Source organism: Gobio gobio, assembly GCF_949357685.1.
Source record: "Gobio gobio genome assembly, chromosome: 14".
NCBI classification, from domain to species: domain Eukaryota; kingdom Metazoa; phylum Chordata; class Actinopteri; order Cypriniformes; family Gobionidae; genus Gobio; species Gobio gobio.
This window is the reverse complement of record NC_137107.1, coordinates 30,718,265-30,727,424: the sequence shown is the minus strand read 5'-3', so window position 1 is coordinate 30,727,424 and position 9,160 is coordinate 30,718,265.

The window sequence follows — 9,160 nt, the reverse complement described above, 5'->3', positions numbered from 1 at the left end:
ATATTATATAGGCTACAATCTGTTATTTAGCTAACTGTAAACATAAATTATATTTTATTGGACGTGTGATTTGTTTTCTGTAAAAGGCGTTAGAAGTATCACGTATGAACTGTCGTAATTTAAGTCTAAATGATAGGCTATTTTATTTTAAATACATTTTTTAGGCTTTTTTTTTTTACAAGTTAAAAGTGTAATTATTGAAAAAGCGGCGTTCCCATAATTCCTTTCGAGAACCGTCTCATTTATTTAGTTGAAGACGGTAGGGTATTATTCTTATACAGTTATGTAGCCTACTGTATTAAAGTGTTTTAGGTTTATTTTGTGTCGTTTTATTAATGCTAACTCTGCTTACTGTGAGTACGGTTTGTTTACGTCGAATTAATAATGTAGGAGATAGTCTACTATTTTTTCGACTCATTGAATGCTAACTGTGAGTAGCCACGGTTTGTTTACGTCGAATGAATAATGCAGGAAAGACTTTTTTGTGATTATTTTTACTCATATCGTGGTATCCATTGTAGGCCTATCGCCTGGTAAGTATGCTTTTCAGTTGCAAAAATTGTAAGACTTTGAGTACCTTGATATGCAATTAATATATAGGCCTATTTAAATAAATGTACTATTAGGAACTGTAATTGGCTAGGCTAGGCTATATATGACCGCCGTCCTGTAATTCATATTATTCACGATAATGTTCTGGCAACTGCATAGATGTTCTGGTCTTATACCTTGCTATGTGTAAAGAGTTAATTATTGCTCTGATTAATTATCATTTCCCTACAGGGGGTTTAAGGAACCTGTCTGATTTGATGGAGGCATGAGGGTGAGTTCTTTATTGACTCAATGGATTAAGAAAGCCCCTAGTTAATTAGTTAACGTGGTTAACTGGAAAGATAAGCCTTCACATGCTGAGCTTCTTCTGGTGGGGTTTACATATTTCAGATGTCATCTTTAAAATGGAATAAACATTTGTTAAACAAACAAAAAACACAACACTTTATATGATTTTATTTGAAAGAAAATGCTGCCCTAATGGCGCTTATTTTGTATTACAGTTTTAATAAATTAGGGCCTATATGTTTATAACAGATTATTTAAAAATTTTACTTAATTACTTTACTTCATTAAAGGTACATTCCCAACAACAAATGAACACAAGTTATATATATATACTTATTTAAATAGCTTCCATCACTATGTTTGGATTTGAAAGAGTGGTTTTGCATTTTAAAACATGCTGTGTTTTTCAGTTCCTCCGGATCTCGAATATAAAATATTTGCATGATTTAACACAAGCTCGTTCATGAGACGCCTGGATTTGCATAGTGCTTTGCCATCATTGCTTCAGTTGAGCACAGATAGGAAGGTTCTCTATCCAATAGATGTGTTAACGTTATCATATGACACATCCTCCCTTCCCCCTTCTGCTCCAGCAAAGCTGTGAACGTGCCTGGCTTTGCATTCATTTGTGACTGAAAACAATTCATTAACACTGCCTAAAACAAATTGTGGAGTGTTAAAGAATTTTTGCTGCTAAGTGATTTTAGTCTAGTCTATTTATTAATATGCCAAAGTGCTAAATCTTATATCGTCTTGCTGTGTCGATTGTATCAGTTCTGTACGGTTCTAATGTGCTGATATCTTATTAAGGCAGATATTTTGTTTGGATTATATATAGACCACCGACAGGTTTCAAGATTTAGATGATATGTTTAAGGCACAATATGTAAGATTTTTGGAATAAAATATCCAAAAACCACTAGATCAATGTTATATATTTTGTTGACTTGTGTACTTATCCCAAATGTTTCCAAGAATGTTTAAATCCAGAGAAATAAGCAATTTTAACCAAGACACGGACCATGTCCATGCGTCGCCTGTAAATCGTTACCCTCGATTTATTTAGTAGAAACCATGGAAACACTAAAGACGCTTTGATATATTATGTGTTTTATTAGACAGGCGAGCAACTGTTTGGATACATTCAGACAGAAAACGAATAATGTTATATAGCTCAACACAGTTAGTCTTACTGTTTAAATCTCGTTTTCATGATTTACCGCAAGTAAATGTTTTACCATGCCTAATGTCGATCTAGCTTACTGCAGTGTGCAACAAGTGTCTCATAGTAGCAGAATAGTAGAAGCATTATAACATAACTTTCAACACACTCAAATAATCTATCTAATATGATAAAACAGCGATGTGTACACATGATCGGAAAAAGCAGTTGTCTGTGGCATAATAAAAGCTCAGTGAAATACAGGCGTCATCAAACTACGACTTTGTTTTGAATAAGTGACCTCTAGCGACGAAAAATTACATATTGTGGCTTTAAGCACATCTAGACCAGGGGTTTTCAAACTGGGGTCTAGGAAAGTGGAAAAAAAAATATTATTAATGATAAAGTTACAATTTACTATATTTTACATTTGTACTGTTTCATTCTGGTCGTGAGATCATGAATTATTTTGTTCTACTGTTAGAAATACAAAAAATTATACAATGCTACAAGACAAGTAAATATTATCCAGATAATATTTTGCACAGTACAAAAGGGTCTTTATTTTTGTCATGACAACTCTGAGTGTTTGGCACGGTAATGGATATGACAATGTTGATATGTTTGGTCTTGGCGGAATAGGTTTTTGGTCAAAATAGGTCAAAATAGGAATCTGGTCTACGCTGCTGATGTTATAGATTATTGCTTCTGCTGCAGAGCAAGTATGGGACTTGCTATTGCCAATACATACACAACATGCTGCTGTGAGCAAATAAGACATGCTGCTGCTGCTGTACAATATAGCAGGGGTTTTCAAACTTTATGATGCCAAGGACCCCCAAATATGGTGAACCTTTTATGAGTGACCCCCTAAAATCCATCTATATATTTTTAAGTATGAAAAAACATTTAAACTGTTAGATAAATAGTAAATGTGACATTGAAAATAACATATTGTTTCCAAACTTAAAGGGTTACTTCAGGGATTTAGCATTAAGCTTTGTATCAGTAGAAACCCGGTAGTATATTCAAATTATGGTACTTTCCCCCCTCATATCGCCCTGAGGCGAGATAATTATGCATTTTATTTCTGGAAAAAATCCTCCGATGATGCAAATATTGTCATTTTGCGTCATCAGAGGATTTTTTGGCCAGAGCCTATAGACTACAGCCAGTAGAAGGAGCTGTTCCACATGTTTTCAACCCGCCCATAGGGGAGAGATCTCACGCATAGTATGTAAATGCACACGGCCGCTGCCGCTCGGATCGGGCATTAATAACGGAGCGGTATGGAGCAAAGTGAGTGTTTCAACTTTTCAATTAATTCCTATGAAAGTTTAGCTTCCATATGCGATCTGAAAACGCGCCAGACTGGACATGCGTCTTGAATGACTGCCGCGCTTACCTCAGCTCTGCTCAGCTCTTCGCTCTCGTGATGAATGAAATCTGACTCCTGACGTTTTTTTTCGTGATTTTCGTTTGGCTCACTCACACATTATTGAAAATACACGTTCAGTTTTTAATTGTAGTGTTTATTCTCAAACTGAACGAAATTATTGTATTATTATGAAAATCAAAACGACGGTGGGGGCGGTATAGGGAGTGGCCTCGTAGGGCAGCGAAGCAAGTGCATTGTGGGAGTTGTTGTCTTTCATCCACAAAATACATTTTCTGTCTTTTCTCAGTCTAGAAGGCACCAAATTCAAAAATAATTTCACATTTCTACTACATAAATGACCCAGTTTAAATACACCTTAATCTTCCCAGCACTGAAGTACCCCTTTAAATTGGTAATACTTGATGTTGGATGTATAAACCTGAAGAAGGACATTTTCAATAAAACAAATTTTGTATAAACAACTTTCACAATAAATGTATGTAAGCAGCTTACATACTGCGTTAAGAATACCGCTTTACAACCCCAGTGAGCAAGATATAGTGAGGAAAAACTCACTAGAAAGATTCAAAGCAAACATACAATTCTGGAAAGTATGTATACGGCAAGAAAAGAGAGAAACATTTAGAAATGAAACAGTTAGAATGTTCGGTAGACTTTATCCATTTTTGCTTTGTCTTTTTATCCTCTGAAATTTTCTGGGGACCCCTTGGAACCTTCTGGAGGACCCCAGTTTGAAAACCCCTGCAATATAGAATACATGAATAGGCGATTTATACAGGTGGAGCTGGGGAAGGTGGAGGGTCTCTGAAGCGTGCTGCTGACAAATACAAACGCCCTTTACGTCTAGCGTGACCGTTCCGACGTGATTACGTCATCCTTAGCATTTATTTGGACCCCATCATTTTGGTTGCAACTGAAAAGCATTATATGATGAAAAATCCTGGAACGTTTTCTTCAAAATACTTCTTAATTTCTTTTCGACTGAAAAAAGAAAGACATGAACATCTTGGATGGCATTGGGGTGAGTAAATTATCAGGAAATGTTAATTTTGGGGTGAACTAATCCTTTAAGGACCTATCAGCCTGCACCATCTGGAGTTTCATGACAGGACTTTGTATAAATGAAAATTAGCAGTGGGGTCCGTGAAATCAAAAGGTTTGAAAACCCCATTTTAGACAATATATAGAGGTTTCAATGTCTCAGAGTAGAATGAAGTTGGTGACGATTTCTGGAGTAGCCATGTGGCCTGTCGCCATGGCAGCTCAGTGCATGCGAGTAGTTTTCTGCGTTCTCACGGGGACCGTGGGTAAATCATAGCTGTCATAGCAACGAAGCGATGGCACATGAAGAAACTGCAAAAGGATGATGTGGTGACTCTACGCAGGGGAGGAGCAGCCACTTTGAGCCGAGCGGTTGACGTCAAACTCACCACCACATCTGTGATGTGTGTTTATGTGTGAGGATTGATAGCCGGTTGGAAGTGAGGCTGATTTCATGCATGTTCTTACAGTATGGAGAGAAGAACGTTATATTCTGGGCATTATAGCGATGCTTTTTCACATGTAGTACCATTCGTACTCTTGTGACAACCAGGAAGTGGTTTAGTCCTAGGGTATGGAACATGAGTCACTGGATACAACACGGTCGACCTCATTATACTGGTCCCACCCAAGAGTCATGTGCTCTCTCCCTTCAAACCATTCATTAAACATACATACTCCTGCGTATTCAACCCATTTAGCCGTTTCCTGTGTGAACAACAGGAAGATGCTCCCTTGAGAATGTCTTGTCAGTTCAGAGACTGTCACTTGTGCCAGACTCCGCGTTATACCATGCATAGTTCTGTTAATGTTTTCAAAGATGCAAACTGTTCGTGTTGGCATCTGCCTAATTTGACTGGTTTAGATCATGTGACAGATGATTTTAGGCCAAAATACTGAATAGTTTGAAGTTAACAACAATTGATACGGGAAGAGGATTCTGTTAGGCGCTTCATATATAGAACATTTTAGGGGTTCCCATCATGGGATCATTTTATGGATTTAGTTTTAATTGATTAATTTTAATTTTAATACAATTTTGTGAATGAAACAGCTCATAAACTTTATCCGTAGATATAAAAAATGAAATTAACCCATTGAACATGAAAGTGTTATGCAATCTTAAGACATTTCTCCTTATATACAACGTTTTGGCATAAAGGGTTCTTTAAAACTGAGTCAAGATCCCTTGGTTTCTATATAGAACCTTATCTTTTAAGAGTATATGGCATTTTATTGTCATCATTTCCCTGGCCATACAGATCATTTTGTCTTTTGATCTCTATCATTACTAGCTGTAATTTCAGCAATGACTGATGCTAGTTCAATAGTGATATATGACCGTTACTATGCACTCAGTTGCATTTACTTACCTTGGCGTAAGCAAACATTTGGAGGATTTCACAAGAAGAAGGAGCATTACGGAGCACAAGTATTAAGAGCATGCTAGTTTGTTATTGTTTTTATGATGTTGTCAGTTTCAGTGGGTTATTATTTGGAAGATATTCATTCCCCCACTAAGATGACTCCTTCATTCCTCATGTTCATTCTTGATTTCAGCTCTTTAACCATCTTTTGAGCAATACTTGAGTGTCAACAACATGAATGTCCAGGCCTGAAAGTTCTCCTGCATTATTCAGCAAACGTGTAATCACCACCCCATTGCTATCCCAGAAAATGATTCATCCCATTTGGAGGAAACAGAAAGTTCTGATACACGAGTCAAGTGTAAAACCGCAGTAAAATATTTAATCACATAAAGGGATAGTTCACTGAAAACCAAACATTTTGTCATCATTTACTCACAGTTATGACGTTCAAAACATGTATGATTTTTCTGTGGAACACAGAATAAGTTATGTTATCTATATATTTTGTTTTCAAGTGTAGCATAAATGATTCTGAAGAATTTTCAATTCTGAGTGAACTATCCTTTTAAAGGCGTGCCGGGGAAAAAACAAGATTTTAATGTAATGTGACGCCTCCGGTTCAGGATGTGATTAACTGGGGCTGTTCATAAATAAAAAGTGAAAAACAAAGGCAGCTAAGTAAACTCGTGTTTTGATGAGTTGCAACGGCCTCATGACTGGGCGGAAATGCAAAGCCACAAGTAATGTGAGTTATGGACTGGGGTAGTGATACTGATGTTTGGCCAATTAGTCACTGTGTTCAAAGGAAATGGCTCATCGTGTTCCCTATATGACATGTCATAAACATTTTTGTTAAAATCAGTTGCACTGAACAATTTGTTCATTATGAAAGCAATGAAAACTCATCTTAGTCTATATAAGAAAGACTAAGCCATATTTGTGTCACATTTGGGTCATAGTGTGCAAATTAAAAAGTACCAAAAACGACATCCATGAACTTTAAAATATCCCAAGAGAATAAGCTGAAACTTAGTAGTAGCATCTTCTTTCTTTGTTGCATTGTCTAATATAACCACAGACATTTGTTTGATTTCCATAGCATGTTAAAACCAGCGGACAGGCCTCCACACTGTGGTTTCCTCAAATTAACTCAGCTCTGACCAACAGCAGCATGGCTCACCCACCTCACTTAATCCTCTGTCATATGACACGCACACACACACACACACACACACACACACACACACACACACACACACACACACACACACGTCTGCATCTCCGGAAGCAACATCCGCCCCATCCACATTCAAAACACTCTGTTTTGCATAAGCAAAGCAGTAGCGTGTCACCGGGGCGGGATGGGGGTTAGGGCACGGGTGAAGTGTTGACCTGACCATACCAGCATTAGTAAATAACTCACAATTGCACTGTATTTAAAGGGATAGTTCACACAAAAATAAAAATTCTGACATTTCAACACAGGGTCATTATGGAAAACGTTCCCGCGGCAACATTTATGCAAAATGATATTAGCTACATTACTTGTATGTTTCGCAATACTTTCAAAATGAAATGTTGCATGAGTGGCGCTAAAAGTGTGTTCAGTTTTATCCGAAATAGATGAACGTGAATCTGCCATCATTGGGTCAAATTGATTGTTGTACAAATAGCAGTTCAGAACACTAAACCTACACTAAACCTAGATGATAGTGTTAGATAAAAATGCATTAGCTGAAGCAACCATCATTTTAACTAACTTCTGCGTGTATTTGTGCTCTTTTATCATGTTTCATGGGACTCGTACCCGTATGTGCAATGCTGTACAAGTGAGCTACTGAACAAATTTAGTACGACAGAAAAGCACATATATGGAGCTGGTTATGCGATACAAATGACAAACTGTATTAGTTCACAAATCATGCACTATGGTAAAAGCATTTGGAGGTCATAGCATATTATTTTACAAGGAATCGCACAAAAATATATTTTTATTCATCGATAATATGCACCCGTAATCGTAATTTGTGTGATAATGAATAAATGTTGTTGGTGTTTTACTGCCACTAGTGTTAATTTCAACTGGAAACTGCAGTAGCCTTGTTGCATCATTTCCTCACCCTCATGTCGCTCCAAACCTGTATGATTTTCTATTAGAGTGGAACAGAAAAAGGATTTTACTTGCAGAATGTTCAAGCTGCTCTTAAAGGGTTAGTTCACCCAAAAATGAAAATTAGCCCATGATTTACTCAACCTCAAGCCATCCTAGGTGTATATGACATTCTTCTTTCAGACGAATAGAATTGGAGTTATATTAAAAATATATCTATATATCTATCTTCCAGCGGAACGCCTTCCATATTCAATTTACAAAGAAAGTGTAATGCCTTTCTCAGTTCAAAACGCTTATGCCATGTCCGACGTCATCGTTGCACCACTCGTAAATTGAATACGGAAGGTGGTCCATCAGAAGCTATAGATATTTTGCTTCATAACATGGATAATATGGATATTTTTCTTAGAAACCCCATTGATTCGCTTTAGAAGGCCTTTATTAACCCCCCGGAGCCGTGTGTATTACTTTTATAATGGATGGATGCACTTATTTGGGCTTCAAATGTTGGGCTGCCATTCAGTGCCATTATAAAACTTAGAAGAACCAGGGCATTTTTTAATATTACTCCAATTGTATTCGTCTGAAAGAAGAATGTCATTTACACCTAGGATGGCTTGAGGGTGAGTAAATTATGGGACAATTTTCATTTTTGGGTGAACTATTCCTTTAATCATACGATAAAACAGCAGTCCCCATTCACTTTAATTGTACGGTAAAGAACAGCTTTGATATTCATAAATATCTCCTTTTGTGTTCCACAGTAAATGAGAGTAAATGACAGATTTGTCATTTTCACATTTGGATGCTATCAAGCAGCCAAACATAAAAAGAGTAAACACTACAGCGTTTTTAGGTGCCCAAAGAACTATAGGTTCCCTGGATGTGTGTATCTTATATTATCATAGCTCTGTATCCAATAATGTAATTCAGCATAATCCTCTTTGGCCCCAGCTACACATGCTACGTGCTCCTAAAATATATAACTCAGTGCTGGAAAGCTCCAGTCGAATCTTTTCCTTGTTCCCCCCACACAAGTGTCACATTCTGCAAGTTGTGTTATGATTGGAGAATGCAAGAGTGTGATGAAGTATTCAGGGCAGACAGTCGTTTCTTGCTTTTCAGACATCAGTGTCATCATTATTCATGCTTTTTGCGCGCTGTTTGTGTCACATGTCAGCGCTGAGTGATGAGGATTTTGTTGATGCAGAGGACGGAAGTAGGTCTCACATCTC